Here is a 24,283-nt window from a genome sequence, read left to right on the forward strand (position 1 = left end):
TCCAGCATGGGCTTTGGGTCTGAGGACCCCTGAGCTCCTCCCGCAGGCGTTAGCACACGCCCCTGTGCATCTGTACTTACGTGGGAGTGTGAACACGTCTGTGTGCTCTGGGGGGAGGGGGAGGCAAACGGACTTGTGCGCCCAGAGGAACCATAATAACTAGCATTTATGAAGCGCTCTGCCTCCACGTGCTAATTTCCTTCCCATAACGTGGAAGCGGTTTCCATTTTACTTTACAAATGAAAATGGAAGAAAGCTAAGAAAGACACCATTGCCTCACACCAGAGGTAACTCACAGCTTGCCAATACTGCCGGGCATTAGCGTTGCAAAGCCACTGCGGTCTTCTGTGCAGCCTTCTGAGACCCCGAGCTTTAGCGAATTAAGCTATGTGAAAAACAAATGGATGCACAGTTGGTGCTCAGTAAACTGGCTGGAACGGCGGCTTTCTCGAGGGCCTGTGATCTGTAGAGCTGCTTTATCTGTGACCTGCTTTCTCATTCATTCGCAGCTTTGCAAATAAGAGGCTCAAGGATGCCTGTCTCGCTGCCATCTTACTCCTTACCTGAAGACAAGCATCCGATGATAGGTAGCAGAAATCCCAAGAGACTTGGTGATCAAAAGACAGGATGGGTTTCAGTTTTGTCCAAGAAGTTGATCTTAGTGGTTGTCATTCGCTCATCACTGCAGTCAGTAAATATCTGCTGTGTCAGACAGGGTGCTGGGTGGCAAGCAAGTGTGAGAAAGACAACCTCCCTTGGGACCTTGGGGTCCCAAGGGTTGCTCTAGATGCTGTCACAGGACCCACAGGCCCACAGGGCTGCTTTCAAAATTCATCTATCTAACCAAACACTACAGATGAGGCAGTGGAGGATCTGAGAAGGAAAGGGTACACGCACTCTCTTTCAACCTGTAGGAGTCAGAGCTGGGACAAGAACATTAACTCCCTGGCACCTGAATTGGGCTCATTCTGCAGCATCAACTCCTCCCCTTTATCTGCCAAACTGTTCCATAAAGCTTGAACCTGCCGCTGATCTCTTCTAGGGATCTTCCCTTTCATGAGAGCCTAGGTCCGTCAGTCCATATATATGATGAGGTATCTTTCATTATCTTTCCTGTTAGGGAAATCCCTATATAGTTACAGGGAGCTCTGCAGGGCCCAGAGGAGGACTCCTTCTTTGAGCCTCACTCACACTCAAGAGTTGCACAAAATGCCTGTCAGGTGAACAGCTACAATAAAAAGCTAAGTAATGGAGTTTTTGCAGGCACCCTGCCCAAGGAAGGAGAGGCAAGCCCAAGCAAATCCCAGCTTGGGGCAGATGGAGCCAGTTTAGGGAGGGGTGTGAGTTCCTAGGCCAGGAGAAGTGGAGGAGGAAGGCAGGCAGTTCTAAGAAAAGATCTCTGATGTGGTCTCCATGAAGGTTCAGGTGGGTCCCTGAGTGGGCACTGGGTGCTCCAGTCAGGGCCTGTCCAGGGCTGCCTGTCTGATTCTGAGCTCCTCCACTTCTCTGGAGAGCCCTAGCTAGCCAATATTTCTTCTGCTTCCTAGGTCTGGCAGAGACCAAAGAAGCCTACCTCCCTATCTCTGGCTCAACCCACAGACCCAGTGAGAGAACCAGCTGCAGCTGCAGCTACAGCTGCCGCACTTGCTCTGGCCTCGGACTGAACACTCAGATGACCATCAGTGACATTTCCAAAGGGAGCATCAGGGCCTCTTCTCTAATGGGGCCCAAAGTAGTTAAGCAGAGGAAGGAAGAGAGAGGCTGGAGGTGTGCACTGGGACTCACGCACGGTGTGGGTTAAGTGACATTGAAGGATCCAACCTTGTATGCATGCTTTTCATCAGTTCCTGCCCCCTGCCCCCCTCACTTCATTTTACAAAAGGTGACAATAGAGGCCTTCCAGATGTACACTAATCCCAAACACCCTCCCGACCCACAGACTGAGGGTACTCCAAAGAGTGTTCCTTTAAGGAGCAAATGAGGTCTCTCAGAGGACACTCCTAAACCTGACCCGACCTATCCCAGCATCCCCCAAGAAGTAGGCTGCTCACTGCTCTTTTATAATTCCATGTGCTTCCTGATTCCTCCAATACAGCTCTGGGAGAAGTTGGGCAGGTAAATATTCTCTTTCTCCAGTAGATTGGGGGGCTGGACTCTAACCTGTTTCCTAGGAGTTTAAATTATAAAATGCAAATGTGGACTTTAGATATGTAAATTTTTATACAAAGGGAGCACACAGTTTGCCCTGGGAGCTGGGAGACCCTGGTACAGGCTTGGAAGAAAGAAAGCCTGAATGTAACAGCAAGCTGGCTCTGGAGCCATCAAGGAGGCAGGACTCTTCCCACATGGCTTTTATAACAGTTTTTCTTATTTTGCACTATTTATTTATTTTATATTTTATTTTTATTTATGTGTATGTGTAGGTATGTGTGGGTACCTACAGAGGCCAGAGGCATTGGATTTCCTGAAGCTGCAGGTAACAGCCAGTTATGAGCCATCTGATAAAAGTGCTGGGAACTGAATTCAGGTCCTCTGGAAAAGCAGCAAGTGCTCTAAATTGATGAGCCATCTCTCAGCCCATGTTTTGTTGTGGCTCCTTTCCTTCCTTCCTTCCTTCCTTCCTTCTTTCCTTCCTTCCTTCCTTCCTTCCTTCCATCTTTTTGAGACAGAGTCTCATACAACTCAGTCTGATCCAGAATTCCTATGTAACTGAGAATGGCCTTAAAATGTTGATCCTCCTGCCTCTGTCAACTTACCACTTGGTCTTTTGAAACAGGGTCAGATCCTCAGTCTCCCAGGCTGAACTTGTCTTCCTGGAGTGCTGGAATTACAGGTGAGCAACACCACACCTGACCCACATGGGCTTAGGGGAATGAATGACGGGGGGTCTGGATTTGGTCCTTGGGTTGTGTTAGCCAAGAACATTCTGTGGGTAACATGTCCAGCCTGACTGTCTGCAGGGACAGAGATGTTTTTAGGCCTGGCTTTGGCAGAACTTGAAGAGCAGAGTTTCAGGCACTCAAAGGGGGAACTCAGAGGGTAATATGATGAGACAGCTACCTAAGGCCCAGGGGTAAGACAAATAGGATCCCTTGGGTGTCTCCCAGGCTGAAGCTTTCTCATCCAGGAGAATGAACCAGAGTGCAAGGTCTGGGGTGGTGGCAGGGGATGTTAGATCCATTCTATGAGCTGGTGATGGGTCAGTACCACTAAACAAACAAATCAAACCAAACCGAAGCAAACAAACACTCCATGTCCCTCTTACACTTCTTCTCATCTTTTTTTCACTGGCCCAATTTCTCTTTGGTTCCTTCAGACTGCAGGGGTTCCAGACCCTCCTGCATGCCGTGAATGGAGTGTGTGTGCCTCAGGAAACTAATGACCTGCATCAGTGTGTGTGTGCTCCAGCGTTCACCTCCCTGAAGACAGAGTCTATGGCTTTTATCCGGGTCACCACAGAGCAGGTCTGTAATTGCCCATTCCCACTCTTGAGGTTAGAAACGTGGCCCTTGGGTCTTTTATCTCCGTATCTTCAATTTGCTAAGAAAGGATGTGTCACTCTACTATGCTTGGGGGGGGGGGGTAAGCTGCTTCCCTTGTTCCAGTTTACCTTCCACTAGCCTGAGTGTGTGTGTTATCCATGAGTGTTGTCCGCGTCATGACATCCCCCATCCCCCACCCCACCTCCGCCATCCCCCATCTCCTATTGCTCTGGCAGGTTTCAAACTCACTGTGTAGCATCTGGCTCTTTCTGACTCCGTCTGAGTACTGAGGTCACAGGTGTATACTCTGTCCAGATGAATCCTCTCTTGAAACTTCACTAAACAAGGGCTGTCTAGACGGTTAGCAGAAGATATAATGGGCCCAAAGGAGGGGCATGAGTAAAGTCTAACCCAATCCTTGGGGCTCCCTGGTAGAGGCTGGCAGTCCCTGAACACAAGTCCTGCAGATGAGGACTCTGACCATCCGGGGCTGATGCAGGGCCTAGGTAGCCTCAAGAGCCTCCATGAAATCAGGAGGAACTCAAAGGACTCCCGTGGCAGCAGTCTCCCTCTAGTGTGATGTGGTTCCCTGGCGACACCCCATATCATCTGTGAGGGACAATTGCAGTGTTCCCATGAGCAGAGTGATGAGCATGGTCACTGGGCTCATTGGATGAGTCTGAGCCAATCCCAAAGAGCATCTGATCTAAGGGCTCTGCGGCAATGGGGATTCACAATTTGCGGACCTATACTTCATACTTGCAAATCTAGTAAGTGCCTAGGTGAGATGGCTTAGCAGACAGATGTGTGTGCTGCCAAGCCTGGGACTTGACCCTGCCTAGAACTCACATGGCTGAAAGAGAACCAACCCCTAAAGTAGTCCTTTGACTTCTACACATGGGCATCCATGAGCATACACACATACACACAAACAGACACACCACACATACACACACACACACAGGGGAAATAAAAAAAGGTGAGCAGTATTTTAAACTTTCTCTTTTCTGTGTGTATTTTGTGTGTTTATGTGTGCCCGTGTGTGTGCTTGTGCTCTTGTGCGCGTGTGTATGTTTGCATATGTGCAGACACACATGTACGGATATCTGTGCACATGTGTCTGTAAATTCAGAGGTCTAAAGTTAAGATGGGTGATCCCTTTCCTTGATCCCTCTACATCTTATTTGCTGAAGCAGCGTCACTGGCTGAACTTGGAGCTTGCCAGATTGGCTAGTATAGCCAGCCAACTTGTCCAGGGGCTCCCCTGGTTTTACTTCCCTCACACTGGGATTATAGACAGGCTGCTATGCCCATCTGGCTTATCCATGAGTATTGCAGATCTGAATTCTGATCCTCATGCTACGCAGCACAGTCTTTACCCCTTGAGCCATTTAGAAGACCCCACATTTTAATATTTTAAAATTGTTAGTTGCATTTCTTTATTTATCTGGAGGCACATGCTTGCTTCGTAGGCGTGTGGAGGATAAAGGAGAGTCGGTAGGCCCTCTTCCTTGTTCCTTCCACCGTGTGGGTCCCAGGTATCAAACTCAGGTGGTCAGGCTGGGGCCAGCAAGCGCCTCAACCTGATGCACGGTCTCGATGGCCCCCATTTTAATATTTGTAAACAGATCGGAATGTGAGTTGTGCTCCTTTTCTTTGAAACACTGTCTCCTGAGGAGGGTGTGAGCCTGAGCTCTGAGGACCCAGACCAGTGGGGCCAGAGGCAAGCAGTTTCTATTTTTAGAAGGCACTGGTGACTCCAGCTTTCCACACTCCCTGCCTGCAGCAGCTCAGAACTCCCTTGAACACGCAAAGCTCTTCTTAGTTTTTGGCTCTGTTCTGTCTCTCCCTGTGCATTTAGATCTCCACCTCTCTGTCTCTAGGAGAGCCGCCATTCACAGACACACCCTCCCAGAAAACTGCAGGAGACAAGGTTTTTGTTTGGTTTGGTTTGCTTTGAAATTTTTCCCCCTTTGGCTGGAGAGAGAGACAAACGGACAAACGCTGGCAGTCTGAAAAATGAGAATGGAATTGGAGCCAGTTGGCCAGAGTGCAGGATGCTCCCCTTTTTAATTAAGTGTGGACTTGAATTATGAGAGGCCGTGGCTCCTGCTGGGCGGGGCTCTGCTGAGGGAAGGCAGTTTCTCTCCTCACATTAAGCATCGTTTTTTCCACTTAGTCCCTCCCCAGCTCCCTGAGAGTGTCTATATTTGTTCTTGTCAGAAATAATGGACAACTATATGCTCAGTCAGCTAAGGCAGGGCTAGGGAACTCCTGGGCTGGCAAAACCTGGGAACTATTCCTGGAAACTGTTTTTTTTTTTTTTTTTTGAGGGAATAGTGGTGTGTGTGTGTGTGTGTGTGTATGTGTGTGTGTGTATGTGTGTGTGTCCGTGTCCTTTTAAAAAATTAATTAAAAATAGTTAAGTTGATGTATCCCAGGCTAGCCTTAACTTAAACCCACAATGCAATTGAGGATGACCTTGAATTTTTTTTTTTTTTTTGGTTTTTTGAGTCAGGGTTTCTCTGTGTAGCCCTGGCTGTCCTGGAACTCACTCTGTAGACCAGGCTGGCCTCGAACTCAGAAAACTGCCTTCCTCTGCCTCCCAAGTGCTGGGATTAAAGGTGTATGCCACCACCGCCTAGTGACCTTGAGTTTCTCATCCTCTTGCCTCTCCATCTTCAGAGTGTGGGGCTTGCAGGTGTACCACCACATCCAGTTTTTAGCTCTGGATCCCAGGTCGCTCAAGCTCTGTGTCCACCGAGCTGTGTCTCCTGCCCCAGCTTTTACTTTCAGAGTTTTTATTTGTTTGTTTGTTCTGCTTTGATTTGCTTCTCCCCCCAACAGAAAGTCTTTCTTCTTGTTATTTCTAGCTTCTCCTATTATAGGGCATCTCCTACAGAGCTGACTGCAGCTGCCAATTGATTTCCTATTTGTCCCACTGGCCACCCAAGCCTAGATTCATCAGGCAGTTTATAGCAATGGTTGTTGGTTTGCAGTTTGGGGCAGAGCTAATCTCTTGGTCACTCCTTGGGGACCTGGGTGGAGGAGAACATCAGGAGGATGCACAGGCTAGACTTGGAGAGGGCACAATACCTAGCCGGGTAGAGATCTGGTGTTCATGACTTTAGTCTGACATTCCAAAATAAGGTGTTCAATCATACGTGAGCTTTAAACGTCGCTGTCCTCCTAAGCCTTTCTAGCTGTGTCATCTTGTGTCATTTCCCCTGTGCCCTGTACAGTGGCTATGTGGGCTTCCACATTATAGCTGAGCACTCAGAACTTCAGAGAGCAATTATCCTTGTGCCACCTTCAGTGGGAGAGGGGACTCTCTCTTCTCTCTTGGAAATTCTCATTTTCAGACCACCAGGGTCTATGTCTCATCCTCCAAAGTTAGGGATTCTAAGCTGGTAGCGAATCCTACCTGCAGGTTGTTTCTTATTGTTATTTGTCTTGTTTTTGAGATAGGGTCTCAAGCAGCCCAGGCTGGCCTTGAGATAGGGTCTCAAGCAGCCCAGGCTGGCCTTGAGATAGGGTCTCAAGCAGCAGAGGTTAGCCTTGAAGTAGGTATATGTTGAGGGATAAACCTGAACTTAAAAAAAATTGGCTAAATATTATTATTATTATTATTATTATTATTATTATTAATTTATTTAGTTTTGTTTTTTTGAGACAGGGTTTCTCTGTGTAGCCCTGGCTGTCCTGGAACTCACTCTGTAGACCAGGCTGGCCTCGAACTCAGAAATCCGCCTGCCTCTGCCTCCTAGGTGCTGGGATTAAAGGTGTGTGCCACCACTGCCCGGCAATATTATCTTTTCTTTCTTTCTTTTTTTCTTTCTTTTTTCCTTTCTTTCTTTCTCTTTGTTCATTTGTCTGTTTGTTTATTTGAGACAGGGTTTCTCTGTGTAACTCTGGCTGTGCTAGACTTGTTTTATAAACCAGGCTGGTCTTGAACTCACTCCCAGAGATCTACTTGCCTCTGCCTTCTGAGTGCCCACTCAACTAAATATTGTTTTTTAAACTTAAATTTAACTTAATGTGTATATCTGCATGTATGTCTTTGCTTTGTGTGAGCACAGTACCCATGGAGGCTTGAAGAGGACACTGAATTCTCTGAAACTGGAAGTAGAGGTGTTGTGAACCACTGTGTGGGTACTAATAATGAACCCCAGGTCCTCTGGAAGAGCAGCCAGTGCTCTTAACTGCTGAAGCATCTCTCTAGCCCTCAGCCTTGAACTTCTGATTCTTCTGTCTCTACCTCCTGAGTGTGCTATTATAGGCCCAAGTGACACCCAGTTTCTGTGGGGGGGAGGGGATTGTGTCAAACCCTGGGCCTCATGCATGCTGGAGAAACCTATCAATCAAGCTACAAACCCAGTCTGGCAATAGCAAAATTTAAACAACAACCACAAAAAACAAAACAGAACAAAACAAAAAACACCCCACAGCTTTGTGGTTTAATTTTCTAAATTATTTTTAGAGACAGAATCTCACTATGCTGTCCAGTTTGACCTGATTCCCAGTCTTTAAATACCTTGACCCTGCTTAACCCTCACGTGCTTGATATTCCCAATTTCTTTTTCCCTCCTACAAGTCAGTCTCACTTCCCTGCTAAAGAATACATGTTAAGGTCCTGTTAATTGTGATTCCTCTTAGGGGGTACTTTGATATTTTCTTAAATTGTGCAGCAGACATGAATGCCTCCCACAAAGGGAATGCTGACAGGGAGGGGGGAAGCATTTTGCTCTCAAAAAAAAAAATTGAGAGTGTAAAGTATATTTAATTAAAATGATAAATCTGATTTTCAGTTTGGTTTTTACTACTGCTAAAAGAAATCCATTTTATGCACTTTTTGCAGAAGGTTGCTGCCATCAAAGCAAAAGCACGATTGCTACTTCCAGATCTGTCTGTCTGTCTGTCTGACAAAGAAACTGAGAGGCTCAGGTTGGGGACCCTGAAGTCCCCATAATGGATGGATGAGCAGCCAAAATAAACACAACCAGAGCGCATGGTTCTCTCTGCTGCTCCAATTCCCTGGAATTGCCAGGATTGTTCTTTCCAAGGCTGCCTCTTTCTTGGGGATGTATAAACAGCTCAAGTGGTCGACTGCATACCCACAGCGCTGTCTGCTGTCCCCAGTGCCTGATCCAGCCTCAGCACCGCTCTCACTGGGCTTGGTGGTACACATCCCTGATCCCAACATTCAGAAGTTTGGGAAGATCATTAGTTCAAGACCAGCCTCAAATACACAGCAACTTCAAGGCCAGCCTGGGTGGCATGAAACTATCTCAAAGACACTTTTTAAAAAGTGGTCCCCTCTGCTGCTCAGACTCCACCCCCATTCTCCCCACCTCCTTGGAGATGCTAATCATGCCCTGACAGTTCTCTCTGGCTTCTATAGTGCCCCCCCCAACCCTCCCCCCCGCCCGTGGTCACTTTCCTACTTTCCCTTCTGTCCTTTTGGTAGCCAGACCTTTGTTTTTCTTGTCCTAGCAGAGTTGAAAACAGATGCTACTGACTTTGTATCTCATTTTGTGCTTAAAGTTGCACGTGCAAACCATTTCCGGAGTAGGTGTGACATCCATGTGGAACCAAACTCAAAAGTCATGCAATGGGGTGGACTCTTCCCTGCTCTTAGTTTTGTTTTGTTTTTAACCTTTTCTTTTTTTCTTTTTTCTTTTTTTGGGCTGGCACAACAAACGAACCCACCTCCAGACTCCTAAGTAACAGCCTTCTCTGCTGACCCGTCTCATTGGCCCTCCACCGACATCTTAACCATCTCTCTCATTTCTGTTCTTGAGGCTTCGATGTGCCTTCCTGGAGGGAGCACTGTTCAGTTTCTTGGGACTCCACCCTAAGATGGCCTGACTCATATACAGGCCGCCGTGGATCTCCAGATCAAACCAGAACTTCTTCCATGCTGACACACTCATGGCTGTGGTCTGTGAACACTTTGGCATGAAGGGATCAAGAAGAACCCAAGAGCTGGCAATGCCACTGGGTGATCATTAGAGACCAGAGGACAATGTTTGGTGTCATCCCTCAGTCACTATCAACCTTCCTTTCTTCCTTTCTTCTTCTTCTTCTTTTTTTTTTTTTTTCCGAGACAGGGTTTCTCTGTGTAGTCCTGGCTGTCCTGGAACTCACTCTGCAGACCAGACTGGCCTCGAACTCAGAAATCCATCTGCCTCTGCCTCCCAAGTGTCTTTCCTTTTTTTTTTTTTTTTTTTTTTTTTTTTTTTTTTGAATCAGGGTCTTTCACTGGTCTAGAACTTGCCCAGCAGGCCAAATCGGCCAGGCCAGCGAGACGCCAAGGTACCCCTGTCTTTTCTTCCCCAGCCCTGGGATTGCAAGCATGCATCACCACACTTGCCTTTTTTTTACATGGCTTCTGGGAATCAAACTTTTTGCTGACTGAGCAATTTCCTCAGCGGAGCTTGCTTCCTCTCTCCTCTCCCTCCTTCCTTTCCTGACCCTTTCTGTCTTTCTCCTTCTTTCTTTTAGGTTTTTTTAGAGACAGTGTCTTGAGTAGCGTAGGTGGCTGTCTTAGTCATGGTTCTATTGTTGTGAAAAGGCACCATGACCAAGGCAACTCTTGTAAAGGAAAGCATTTAATTGGGGCTGGCTTACAGTTTTCAGAGGTTCAGTCCATTATCATCATGGCAGGAAGCATGGTGGCATGAACGTGGGTGCTGGAGCAATAGCTGAGAGCTACATCCTGATCCACTGGCAGAGAGGGAGAGGGGGAGAAGAACGGAGAGAGAGGGAGAGAGAAGTTGCATTTCACATAGGCATTTGAAACCTCAAAGGCGGGGCTGGAGAGATGGCTTAGCGGTTAAGAGCAATGATTGCTCTTCCACAGATCCTGAGTTCAAATCCCAGCAACTACATGGTGGCTCACAACCCTCTGTAATGAGATCTGATGCTCTCTTCTGGTATTTCTGAAGACAACTATAGTATACTTACATATAATAAATGAATCTTTAAAAAAAAAAAAAAAGAAACCTCAAAGGCCACGACCCCCAGTGACACACTTCCTCCAAGGCCATACCTTCTAATCCTTTCAAAGAGTCCCATTCCTTGGCAACTAAACACTGACATCTGAGCCTATGGGGGCCATTCATATTCAAACTGGCCTTCACCTCTTGCTCTTCTTGGCTCAGCCTCCAGAGTGCTGGGATTACAAGGCATGCACCACTATGCCACTATATTTTTCAATGATTATAAAAACCAAACCAAACTAAACAAACAAGATTTAGGGAGGGAACTTGCCTGAAGCCACCCAGCTGGGGAGGAACTCAACCGACCTACCAACCAGAGGGATATGATTTTAGAAGCCTAAGTGTTGACTAGGGAACACTGACTAGGGAAGCCTGAGAGAGACAGAAAGGTGGCAATGGCTTGGGCATTGAGGTAGAACAGACTGGAGTGGGGACAGGGGCAAGTTATCCCAGCCTGAGGAAATATCATCAGGACCAAAGACCCAAGGCTGATACGCAGAAAGAAAAGGGAAGACTCCAGGGAGGTATGGAAGGGACGAAGGGAGAGAGGAGACAGGACTTGGAAACCTTTGGGATGCCTGTCTAAGGAGTTTCTCTGAGGCATCTCATCTTTGTGATCTCTCATTTGTTTGCTGGCTATAGTGCAGAGAGAGAAACTCCAGGTCTTCTTACCTAGCTTTATCAGTGGCTTAGGATATTGTCCCAGAACTCAGGCAGCAGTATTTTCTTTGTTTTTTTTTTTTTTAAAGATTTATTATATTATAAATATGTACACTGTAGCTGTCTTCAGACACACCGGAAGAGGACGTCAGATCTCATTATGGGTGGTTGTGAGCCACCATGTGGTTGCTGGGATTTGAACTCAGGACCTTTGGAAGAGCAGTCAGAGCTCTTACCTGCTGAACCATCTTACCAGCCTGAAGAGCAGTATTTTCTTGAGTGCAGTCTGTGCTGGGTCCTACCTGAGATTCCAGGTCCAGCTTGTGATTGCCCCATGGGTCCTCAAACACTGTTAGTAAGGGAAGAGCAAGATGAATCATTTCTCTTCACAGATGCACACCTGGTTCTCCTTACTAGCCATGGCTGGACTTCTGCTGTCTTCCAGGAGGCAGTGAAGCAAGCGTTTGTTGGGAACTCTAGTTGGAGATTCAGTGCCACAAAACGGATGAGCCTCAGGGTTAGGGAGAGGGGCCAAGTGGGTAAAATAATTGCTGAATGAGCATGAAGACCTGAGTTCAGATCCCCAGGGAGCACTCTTAAGCCCGTCTCTGGGAAGAGGACGACTGGTACTCACTAGCTCACCAATCTAGCCAGCTGGTGAATACCAGGTTTGGTGAAAGACTCTGTCTTAAAAAAATAAGGTGGAGAGCAATAGACTCTCTCTCTCTCTCTCTCTCTCTCTCTTTCTCTCTCTCTCTCTCTTTCCCTTCCTCCCTCCCTCTCTCTTTCTCTCTCTCTCTCTCTTTTAGAATGCTAAAAAAAATAAAAGAAAACAAAGGATAAGCCTCAGGCCTCCAGCCTGGGTTCTTGGCATCTACATCAGTGTATAATGAATACTTGTGGGTGGAGGACAGAGTGAGTGGGTGTCAGGGAAGAAAGATTGTCCACAGGGATGTAAAGCAGGCCTCTACCTGCCAGGTGCTTCCTGTTTAGTCAGGGAGGTGGGTGGGCCTGGCAGAATCCTGTTTACTAATAACATTTTTCCTAATTCAAGTATGAGGTACCAGAGGCCACCTGGGGGGATGGGCGTGTCAATTGGAGGGTGGAGGAAGCCATGCCCACTCCCGGAAGAGGCGCTGCTACTCTGGTGCAAGCCGCTCGGTGGCCCCTGTGCTTAGCTGCCTTGGATTTCTGGAGGTCGAGCAGTTCTGCGTGCCATCATCTCACTTGACCTCTGCAAGTCTCTGCCAAGGATGGAGACTTTGGGCCATGACCTAGTGCAGAGGTGTCATTGATAGGGGTGTGTTCTGCTGGCACTAGGAGTCTCCTTGGGGATGGGGATGGGGAAGGGGAGAGCTTGGTGGTTTACGGTCCTGTGGCTCCCTCCAGGTGATGCACAACTTATTTTCTCAGCTTAGAGGAGCAACAGAGTGACTGGGTACAAAATGGGCAGCACTTTTTTTTTTTTTTTTGAGACAGGGTCTCATGTAGGTCTGACTGTGACACACGGCTAGCTTCTGTGGTGCTGGGGATTAAACCCAAGGCTTCACATATGCTTGGCAAGTACTGACCAGTTGAGTTACGTCCCCTATTTGTCTGTCTGTCTATCTATCTATCTATCTATCTATCTGTCATCTATGTTGGTTGGTTTGTTTTTATACTGAGAGAGGGTTTCTCTGTGTAGCCTTGGCTGTCCCAGAACTCACTTCGTAGACCGGGCTGGCCTCAACTGTCTTTTTGTTGTTGTTGTTGTTGTTGTTGTTCTGAGACAGGGTTTCTCTGTGTAGCCCTGGCTTTCCTGGCGCTCACTCTGTATACCAGAACTCGAACTCAGAAATCTGCCTGCCTCTACCTCCCAAGTGCTGGGATTAAAGGCATGCACCACCACTCCAGGCTGGCCTCAAACACACAGAAAACCACCTGCCTCTGCCTTCCAAATGCTGGGACTAAAGGTGTGCGCTACCACCCCCAACCCCAGCATCACTTTATTTTGAAAGATTCTGTTTATTTTATGTGGATGAGTGTTTTGCCTGCTGCGTGCGTGTATGTATATGCACCATGTACGTGCCTGGTGAAGGCAGAGGCCAGAAGAAGGGATCTGATTCCCTGGAACTGGAGTCACAGATGGTTGGGAGCCACCCTTTGGGTGCTGGGACTTGAATGTCTGGAAGAGCAGCCAATGCTCCTAAACTCTAAGCCGCCCCCCCCCCCCCCCCAGCCCCTTCTCTTACAACTTTATTGAGCATCTGCAGGTATTGTTAGGAAATCAGAATGACAGTCGGTCACAGCAGCAAAGCTCTCTTTCAGCACTCGGTCAAAACGTTTTACACATGCTACTCATTTATTCCCGAATCAACGTGTTCAGAGAAACTATAAAATGTCCCCGGAGTCATGGAGCTGGTAAGTCACAAGAGGGGAATGTGGAGAGACCACCCTTCCCTCAGCCCCACTGACCAGAGCTGAAAGACGTGTGTGTCCCAGATGTTCTGGAGGAGCTGCAGCAGCTGTGACAGGGGACTCTACTTTGGGATTCAGGGAAGGGTGTTTTTCAATTAGGATGTGTGGGTTGGAAGGAGTGACACCAGTGACAAGGGGACAGTTCCAGGCCTGAAAAAGAGCAGCAGCCATGGTTGCAGAGGTGCAAGAGGCAGGAAGGAAATCAAAGGGCAGAGACTCTTGGGATTGCTAAGGATGGGGCTGAGGGATGTGAGCATCTTGTAGAGTAAGACTCTGGAAGTCACTGGGTGGGAAGGGCAGCTCCTGTGGGATCAGACCCTAGGATGGAGAGACCAGGAGGAGGGATTTGGAAACAGCAAGAATAGCTCATCCATGATCCTGTCCCCAGGCCAGTATCTTTCCCCTTTTGGCACATAGATTTGACATCATCGTTCAACCCAGACAGATGGCCAAGGCATGATTGTGTTGCTGTTGAAAACTTGGGTTCTGGAGGGTAAATTTTTGCTGTGTCACTAAGTTAGCTTGCCTTCCTTCCTCCCTTCCTTCTTTCTTCCTTCCTTTTTCTCCTTCCTTCTTCCTTCCTTCCCTTTTAACTTTGTGTGTATGTGCATGTGTGTGTGTATATAGTTTCATGTGTGTGTACACGAGTATGGAGACCAGAGGACAATGTCAGAGTTTGTTCTTCAGTCACCATCTGTCTTGGTTTTTGGGACATGGTCTCTCACTGGTGTGGAGATGGCAAATAGGCTAGGCAGAGCCCCCCAGGGATCTGTTGCCAGTCTGCATCTCCCCAGTATTGGGATTACAAGTGTATGCCACTGTGCCTGATCTTTTACACAGGTCCTAACTACGGAACCCAGATTCACATGCTTATGTGGCAAACCATTTTATTGTTTTTTTGTTTTTTTCTTTTCGAGTCAGGGTTTCTCTGCATAGCCCTGGTTGTGTGGCAAACCACTTTATTGACTGAGCCCAGACTCCATTTTTGACTTTTTTTTTTTTTTTAATTTAATGGAGGTTTACTGGGAAGCTGCTCTTGGGCAGGCAAGTTCACTGGCCCAAAAAAAGGGGGTCAGGGAATTCTCCATAGTAAGGGAGAGAGAGGAGGGGGAAGAAAGGGAAAGAAAGAGTGTGTGCAGAGAGAGAGAGAGAGAGAAGAAAGAGGCTTTTGAGATAAGGTCTCCATCTACAGCCCAGGCTGGCCCAAAATGCTTGGTGTTTCCACTTCTGTGTCTCAGGTGCTGGGATGACCCACAACACACTCATGACTTAACCTTCTTTCTTTAAAAATTTTAAAACTGTATTTATTTGTGTGTGTGTGTGTGTGTGTGTGTGTGTGTGTGTGTGTGTGTGTGGTGTGTGTGTGTGAGCATGTGCAGAGGTCAGAGGCTATCTCTTGAGAGCTGGTTTTTCCAGTGTGGGATCAGGGATTGAACTCAGCTTCATAGGCCTGCACCTGGACTCCTCCACCCACTGAGCTACCTCTCTGGCTTGACTTAACCTTTCTTTGCCTGGGTTTGCTCATCTGTCAAATAGCCCTAACACTGTGTATGTGTGTAAAACCATAGAGTGGCTGTCAGTACAGGGGCCATACATAGGGTTTTGGGGTTTTTTTGTTTTTGTTTTTGAGACAGGGTTCCTCTCTGTAGCCTTGGCTATCCTGGAACTCACTCTGTAGACCAGGCTAGCCTTGAACTCAGAAATCCACCTGCCTCTGCCTCTGCCTCTGTGAGTGCTAGGATTAAGGCGTGTGTCACCATGAATAGATTCTAGTTGCTGTTAGCAGCTGTCACTATCAGCACCCCTCCCCCATCGGATCTAATTCCCTGCTGCTCTGATGGACTCCAGCTTCCCCACAGCCTTCCAAGATGGGAAGCAGGGTGTTGCAAGCTCCCCGGACTTCACCTCACCACCACTCTGATCTCAGAACCTTCCCTTTCCCCTCCCCTGTGATTATGATAACCCCCTGGAGCTAGTGGGCAGGCTCAGCTGGGCCTCCTGCCTCTTTGAAGTCCCAAGCCAAATTCTGAGTCCCACATACTGACTTCTGAGAAAGCTGCTTCCTATCAAATCCTACCGCCAAAAAGACGCCCCTCTTAGGTATTCCTGCCAACTCCGTTTTATAATCTCCGTGCCGGGGAGGGAGGACAGCGCAGGCACTTTGTCTGCAGGAAGGAAGCAATTTAATTATTAGCACTTTGAGAAATTAAACGACATAACTTATGGTGGAATAAGTTTAGCAAAAAGAAAAAAAAATCTCTTGTAATGTGAGAAAACAATTAAAAAGAATTATATAAGGTTGGGTTCTCTCCTTTATGGCAATAGAGTTAGCAGTTCATTGATTATCCTCGTTATAATGCAGCAGGATGGTGCGGGCTGCTGTGGTGGCAGCCATGTTCAGGAAGCTAAGCGCTTAGCCAGGTCCTGTAAGAGGGCACGGGGTGGGGGCGGGGGTGGGGCCGGGAGAGAACCTGAAAGGTTTTCCTGGAGGGGTGGCAGGGAAGGGGAGTGAGGTCAGGAGAGGAGCACCGGAGCAGACTCTCCTGCACTCCCAGACATTTCTGCTTCGGGAGCTTGTCCCTCTCAGCCTGCCTGTTTCCTATGTCCCAGCATTTCTGTTTCTAGCTATTCATCCCAGCGAAATAGGGACGGCAGCTTCCATAAGGCGGCAAAGATGTGGCTGGCCAGCGGAGGAACCCTCCCTAGAACGGGAACCAGCCATGCAGTTGGATGCTCTGAGATGCAGCTGGCAACACAGAAAGTGAAGCAGAGCCTCGTGCAGAGGTGCCCCAGTAGCTGAAAAGAACAAACTACAGCTGCCCATGACCACATAGAAACATCTCCTGGGTGGGCTGATGGAGGGAGGCAAGACATGAACTGGGAAGGAGCTGGCTATGATGTCAAATAGATAAAGTTCTAGAACAAATTCAAACTGGGCATGGTGGCACATGGCAGAAATTCCCAGGGTTACATTGGGAGATGAGGCAAGGATTGGTGGGTTCGTGACCAGCTTTGGCTACATAGTGAGTAGGAGACTAGCCTGGGCTACGTGAGATGTTGTTTCACCGCCTCCTCCCATAGCACCCCCACAGAAAAACTACAGCAAAGGGACAAGTTTAACCAATGGGGAAGGAGGGTAGTTTATTGGCTGAGAAGAGACACAAATAACCTATGTTGGTGTTAGACCTGCTCTGGGTTTTATTTTGTTTTTTGTTTGTTTTGTTTTTTGTTGTTTTAAATCCAAGTGGAGCACACAGATGTTTACAGCTCTGCCCTGGGATTTGTTTCAGGGTCCTCTGAGGATATCCATGATCCACTGTGTAGCATGGGGTAGAGTGTTGGGACAGAGCTCAGGTGCACCTTTTACCCTTTAAGCCACCCTCAGTTTACTCAGTTTTCAGTGTCTAATACAATGTAAGCTGTTGCTTAGGAGACGACAACAACAAGAAAAAATGTCAGCACGTGTTTGGTTCAGGTACATTTTAAAAAGTGTAATGTCTTCATTCTGTTGTTGGCTGGGTTTGTAGATATGGAACCCAAGGTTACAGAGGGCCAATAGGACAGATATAAAAATCATCAAGCTTTAAAGCAGTATGAGGATATAGCCCAGTAGTTATTAATTCTTGCTGCTCTTTTGGACCTGAGTTTGATGCCCAGCACCCACATCAGGGGCTCTCAACCATTCATAATTCTAGCCCCAGGAGGGTTGACATCCTCTTCTGGCATCTGTGGGCATCTTAAAACCTGTGCATACCACCCCCACCCTCCCCCCAACACATGCAGACACACGTGATTATATTTAAAAATTAAAAATGTAACCAGGCAGTGGTGACACATCTCTTTAATCCCTGCACTCAGGAGGCAGTGGCAGGCAGATCTCTGAGTTCAAAGCCAGGCTGGTCTACAGAGAGAGTTCCAGGACAGCCAGGGCTACTGTAAGACTCTGACAAGCCCTAGCTACCAGGAACCCTCTGAGTGAACGACAAGGAGCCAGGGACTGATGCAAAAGCAAGAGGAATTTATTGTTCCAGCGTGCTGGGGTCGTCATGCACCAGAAGGAGAGGTGGTGGCCAGTTTGGTGAGTTTTTATAAGGCTTCCAGGGGCAGAATAGAGCATCAGCAACTAGGTACAATATGATTGGCAGAACAGTACTCCCTTTAAACTGATTGGTCCTTAGGGATTGAGGTAGTAGGGGGTTAATCAGTCTCCCCCTTTTGGCCTATGTGCTCTTTGACCTGTCTCTTCCAGGAAGGGAAGGGTGCCTGGTGGAATTTTCCAAAGGTCCTGAACTTACCTCTTCACTACACAGAGAAACCCAGTCTTGAAAAACAAAACCAACCAATCAACCAACCAACCAAACAAACAAGGAAACAAATAAAACCAGAAAACTTGGAAAAGATCTTTATATTTTATTTTATGTGGATGAGTGTTTTGCCCACATGTTATCTGTGTTCCATACTTGTGTGCCTGGTCCCCACAGAGGCCAGAGGATGGTGTTGAGTCCTCTGGATCCAAGTATTGGAGTTACAGATGGTTGTGAATCATCACATGCGTGCTGAGAACTAAACCCTGGTCCTCTGTGAAGTGCTCTGAGGACCTCTAGCTCTAGGTTAAACTTTAAAAATAAATAAAATGGAAACCGTATACTACTTATCTTGCTGTCCGCACACTATGCCTCAAAGGGTAAGCAAAGGGCAGAAAGGTGAAGGGGAACAGAGTAGGGAATCAGAAGATGAGTGATATGATAGTCTGTGTAAATAAAGAATCCACTAACTCCAGGGAGTGCTGGCGCACGCCTTTGATCCCAGCACTTGAGGGCAGAGGCAGGCGGATTTCTAAGTTTGAGGCCAGCCTGGTCTACAGAGTGAGTTCCAAGACAGCCAGGGCTACACAGAGAAACCCTGTCTCGAAAAAACAAACAAAAAAGAATCTATTAGTAAATAAAAATAACTACTCATTTTGTAAGAGCTCAGCAAATAGACGCTATGAACTATGGTACAGAAACAGAATTTGAGAATAAAGTGAATCAATGTGTACATGTATAAATGAAGCCAAGATGGGGCTGTATATAGACAGAGGGTAACCCAGCCACCTCCCTGCCAAGATAAAGTTTTATAAAATTTTATAAAAATATTACTTGCCAGGAGCTGGAACTGGGGCTCAATTGGTAGAGTGCTTTCCTAGGATATAAGAAGTCCCAGGTTTGGTCTACAGTGTGGCATGTACCTAGCATGGTGGCACACACATGTAATTCCAGTCCTGGGGAGATGTTAGACAGGAAGATCAGAAATTCAACGCCATCCTTAGCGATATAGAGAAAAGCCAGCCTGGGTTGCACAACACCTTGAAAAAAAGAAGATAAAAACCATTTGTTAATTATACCAGGAGGTCTTTGGACTGGGCGTGCTGTGGGGAAGAGTTAGAAAGTTCTGGTCTGAGGATGAGTAGAGATTGCTGACATCTGCTGCACAGTGGTGATGGAGGTACCACTCTCAGGACTTCAGACTTCTCTGCAGGGTGCAGGTCTATGTTGCCCTGCACACTGTCTTAAAGCCTCATGAAGGGGAGCAGGTCCTGGACTTGAGCAGCACAGAGTCACCCTGCCTGATACTGTTTCCTAGTAGGTCAGGCTACCTCTGTTATGTCAGCTGGGAGGGAGGGGGTAAATGTTAAAGAGTACCCAAGTACCCAAGGCTAGGCATGGGGTTGAGAGTACCATTTAAAAGACTCGGCAAACTTTCTCTTCAGAGGGCCTGAAGGTAAATATTCTAGGGCTTTGGGTCTTGAGGTCTCTGTCACAGCTCCTCTGGAAGTGGCCATAGACACAGATGAACGAACATGGCTGCGTTCCAGCAAATCTGTATTTATGGATCCGGACATTCAAATTTCATATAAATTTCATGTGTCGAGAAGGATTATTCTCTTGACTGTTTTCTCAAACTGTTGGTGTGTGCTTGGAGGTGGCAGCCAGAATTTGTTGAGCTCTGGTCTCAGCGGAGTGCTGCTGGATACATGGCAACTACTCAAAGGAGCTACACTATTTTCTTTGGAAAGTATTTCTGTTTTTAATTTACATGTATGTATGTATGTCTGCCATGAATGTGGTTACCCCAAGAGGACAGAAGAAAGCTTCTGATCCCCTGGGACTGGAGTTACTAAAGGTGGTGAGCCGTCATCATGTGAGTGATAGAAACTGACTCTGGAGCCTCTGGAAGAGCACCAAGTGCTCTTAACTGCTGAGCCATCCTCTCTCCAGCCCCAGAGCTACCCTGGTTTTTTTCTCACTTCACTGTGGAGATAAAGAGGAGACACAGGGGTGGAGGAGGGTGGGGTGGCTCATTCAGGGTCATCCAGGAGATCACAGGCTGTCCTAGATTTCCTGAGTTTGGATTCCAAATTTTGAACAAATTGCTGTGTGTGTGTGTGTGTGTGCAAGAGAGAGAGGGGATGGGGAGAGAGAGAGAGAGGAGAGATAGTAGATACAGGTACTCATCGAGTATGCTGTGTACATGATGTGTGAAGTGTGTGTATGTGTGTGTATATATATATATACACACAATGTGTGTGTATGAAAGCCACTTTAAAAGGGGGCCCACAATGGGGCTGGAGAGATAGCTCAGCAGCTAAGAGCACTGACTATCTTTCTAGAAGTCCTGAGTTCAATTCCCAGTAACCACATGGTGGCTCACAACCATCTGTAATGGGATCCAATGCCCTCTTCTGGTGTGTCCGAAGGCAACCACGGCGTACTCACATACATAAAATAGATAAATATCTAAAAGGGGGAGGGCATAAGCCTCCCTCTCTCTTTGTCTGGGTGTAGCACTTCTCTGGGATCTGAGGGCTCAGTGTAGCACTTCATAGGCGGAGGGTGACTTGTAGAGATATAGGATTCGTGTCTGTCACAAGCATCCAAGTGTCTCAGCTGCTCTAATGAGCTGCAGCCCAGTTTTTTACAGTGTACCTGCTGACTGTTGAAGGTGAGGACAGGGAAATGGGTTCTGGCCATTCCGGTAGACCCTTTTAGCTGTTGCTCATTCGGGCGCCTCTCAGACCATCTATGGGTTTCTGGATGGGTTGCTGGAATTCTCTCTGAAATGTGCCAAACTTCCTGCCCGGGAGAAGACATTCACTTAATTTATTTAATCTGGATGATTTAATTCTCTCATTCAGATGGAACGAAACACAAATTTTGCATTAGAGGGGGCTGAGGAAGAGAGAGGAATGGAGGTTGAAAGGCAGTGACATCACTATCCCCGAGGCAGAATGTCTCTCCCACAGACCGAGGGCATCCCACACAGTGTGACATTTTGGAGGCCCAAAGAGTAAGGGCCTGGTTGTGGGGCCTTCCCATGCAAAAGAATTGACCGTGTCTGATTTCTGTGTTTCCACTCCAGGCTTAGACTCTCACTGCTTGTACTTCCTAAGTTCCGGTCCTCAGCTGCCCCCTCTGCCTTTGTTCCTCTCCCCCTCCCTTGAACTTGAGCTCTCTGGTTCAGCAAACATCAGCTTTGCCTCTGCATGTTTCTCACAGTTGGCCCACTCTGTGAGCCCTTCGAGTTCTCAGTTTAGCTTTTGCGTTTCTAGCTGCTTTCTCGTCCGGTCTCTCTTCGGCCTCTTTCCCTTCCTCCATCTCTTTCCCTCCCCCTGTATCTTTATTGTGGTGCTTTGTACAACAAGCTGAAATTCTTTGTACATGTGATTCTCCCTCACATAAAGCCACAAGTTTCTTCTAGGCAAGAGAGTGTCTTGCTCATCTGTGAATCACCAAGTCCCAGGGCGATGCTCACCACAGAGGAGGTGCTGGGCCAACAGAAGCTTGCTGAGTGAATAAATGAACCCACAAACTGGAGGACCAGGATGAACTCTACAGGCCTCAGGCATGCACACAGACATGTGCCACCCTCCCCAACTCACTCCTCGTAGGCTGAGGTCATCACACAGGTATCCACCCCCACAAGAGGCAAAGGACCACCCCTAACTCATGCTCCCCTGTCTGCAGGCCAGCAGTCTATTCCTGGTCTGCACACGGGGGCCCTGTGCTTTCAGAAGGACTCGGGTAGCCGAGGCTGTCCTTTTAATATTGCCCAGGATGAGGGTGAAGGGTGCGACTGGAGGTGCATCCGGCATCGCAGTATGGCCACCAAGGCAAAACTCTGTGGAGAGACCCAGTGGGTTACAGTTCTTGTGCTAGCAGGCTGGGGTGGGAGGGTGAGGGAGGAAAAGTCCCACAAGTGATAAAGATCTTGATAAAGATCAAAGCGGTGGGGACAGATGAATGCTCCTGAATGGCTCCTCTACACTCCACTCCGCACTTAAGATCTGGGGAATGTTTCCAAGTACCAACATGTTAATAAGTGAATGAACATGCATATGAATGCTGTTTGACCGTGGACACCGTGGACACATAGTTCCTTTCCCCATCTCTTCCTTCCTTCCTTCCTTCTTTCCTTCCTTCCTTCCTTCTTCCCTCTCTCTCTTCCTTTTGACAGGGTCTCATATCTATGGAGTCAAAGATGAATTTGAACTTCTGATCATCCTGCCTCCACCTCCCCTCCCAGGTGCTAGGACTGCAGGCATCTGTCTCTGTGCTTGTTTTTATGGTATCCTGAGGATGGATGGGAACCAGGGCTTTGTGATGGCTACCCAAACTTTCTACCAAGGGAGCCACCCCCCCAGCCTGAGCCCACCCCTCTCTCAGTCTCTTTTTTCTTTCCATGCACGGCCTCATGCACGCTAGACAAGAACTGGACCTCGGAGCTAATATTCCCCAGCCCATTATTTTACATTTCTGAGGTTCATTTTTTCCCCCCAGTTATTTCTTTAAAACAATTTATTTTTATTTTAGATTGTGAGCGCTTTGCTTCTGGGTATGTATATGCACCATGTGTGTGCCTGGTATCTGTGGAGGCCAGAAGGCAGTGTCAGATCCTGTGGAGTGACAGGTGGTTGTGAGCTGCCGTGTGGGTGCTGGGAACTGAAGCCAGCTCCTCTAGGAGAGTAGTGAGTGCTCTTAACCATTGGACCCGCTCTCTAGCTCCTTCCCCCTCCCCCTGCCTATAAGGAGGAGGGGATTAGCTTGGTTATCTCCAGGATCTCGGTGGGTCTTCTAGGCCCTTTCCCCCTTTGCCTTACTAGTGACCCAGGCCCTGCACAAATATAACTTATCACTTGCTTACAATAAGTAGGACTGTGGCCTCAAACCTGTCATTAGCTGCTTGAGCTCTCAGCATAGAAAAACCAGTACTCAGCCGGGCAGTGGTGGCGCACGCCTTTAGTCCCAGCACTTGGGAGGCAGAGGCAGGCGGATTTCTAAGTTTGAGGCCAGCCTGGTCTACAGGAGTGAGTTCCAGGACAGCCAGGGCTACACGGAGAAACCATGTCTGGAAGAGCAAAAACAAAACAAAACAAAAAAACCTGTACTATAAATGAAGTTGAAAAGTTCTCTTTGTGTATGTTTGTGTATGCGTGTGTGTGTGTGTGTGTGTGTGTGTGTGTGTGTGTGTGTGTGTGTGTGTGGTTTTGGGCAGGCTTCTTTTTAACCTATCTCTTGTGTATAAAGTGAAAACAATTATTGTCTTATTTATCACTGTAGCATCAAATGAATGATGGATTCAGGAGGTTTGCCACCTGTAAATGTCACTAAGGAATTATATGTGACAAGCCCCCACATTAGGTGCTGGGTAAATGCTCACTCAACAAATGAGTCCGTCCTGAAGCTCGGGCAAGCTTCTCTCTTCCTTTTCTCTTAATGGACTTTACTGTAGGGAGCATGAGGCAGCTAGTAGTTCCCCATTACTCCATAAAGGCCACCTAAGTGCTTCAACTTTGTCCTCACCCTGCCCCCCCATAAGTCAACAGGGTGGGTGGGTGGGGGCTGGGAGGGGGAAACAAAGGAGCTGTTAGCAGGTAGGAGCAAGTCAGCCGCTCTCTGGGCAAGTCACCACCAATAAAACCCAATCAATGCAGCCCTTTTTAAGTTGGTTGGATCAGTGACCCAGAAAATAGCTCCCCCGCAGCAAAGGAAATGATAGTCAATAAACTGAGCCGTCAATGGGAAAAATCTATTAAAGAGAGTGAGATAGCAGGAGACCTCTGGTGTTAACGGAGACCCTTTGGAACAGAGCCATGAAGCCAAGAGCCTACGGTTAACCCTCTCGATTCAAGACCCAGAGTCGCCTCTGTCCCAGCACCTACAGTGCCTGCAGCTTCTGGTCCCCTCAGATGGCATAGAAGGATCCAGAAACATGGGTTTCTTTGTGTTTACCAGGTCAAATGAACAGGGGGAGTGTTCCCTGTCAGGTGGTCAGTAGGTGTATGGTAACCACCTGCCTGGGTTGCTACCGGAGGGATGATACCTTATTATCCCCCTGGGAAAGCATCTGGGGCAGCAGGGGGTGACAAGGGGGGGAGGGGTGGCTGGGGAGGGGTGGCTGGGGAGGGTTGTCTCTTGAGCTGCAGGTGTAGTTTGGTTGATGGAGCGCCTGGCTAGCATGAAGGAAGCCCTGGGTTTAATCCAAGAATCTGATAGTGCAAACCAGTTATCCCCAAACTCAAGAGGTGGAGGCTGGGGATCAGAGGTTCAAGGTCTTGGCTAGATAGTGAGTTCAAAGCCAGTCTGGCCTCCATGAGATCTTGTCTCAAAAATAAAATGAATTTAGAGTTCTCTATTCTCCCACTTA

At 47.7% G+C, this 24,283-nt stretch overlaps 1 long non-coding RNA gene across 1 annotated transcript in view; it reads left to right on the forward strand.

The window, feature by feature from the left end:
* LOC116076942 overlaps positions 1-24,283 on the forward strand; it is a 29,136-nt gene that overhangs the window by 4,693 nt on the left and 160 nt on the right. Inside the window, exons 3-4 of the long non-coding RNA XR_004113139.1 lie at positions 2,777-2,833; positions 3,317-3,464. This is a non-coding gene — a long non-coding RNA (uncharacterized LOC116076942). The remainder of the gene's footprint in view (positions 1-2,776; positions 2,834-3,316; positions 3,465-24,283) is intronic.

The sequence above is a fragment of the Mastomys coucha genome, unplaced genomic scaffold (assembly GCF_008632895.1).
Source record: "Mastomys coucha isolate ucsf_1 unplaced genomic scaffold, UCSF_Mcou_1 pScaffold5, whole genome shotgun sequence".
Lineage (NCBI taxonomy): Eukaryota > Metazoa > Chordata > Mammalia > Rodentia > Muridae > Mastomys > Mastomys coucha.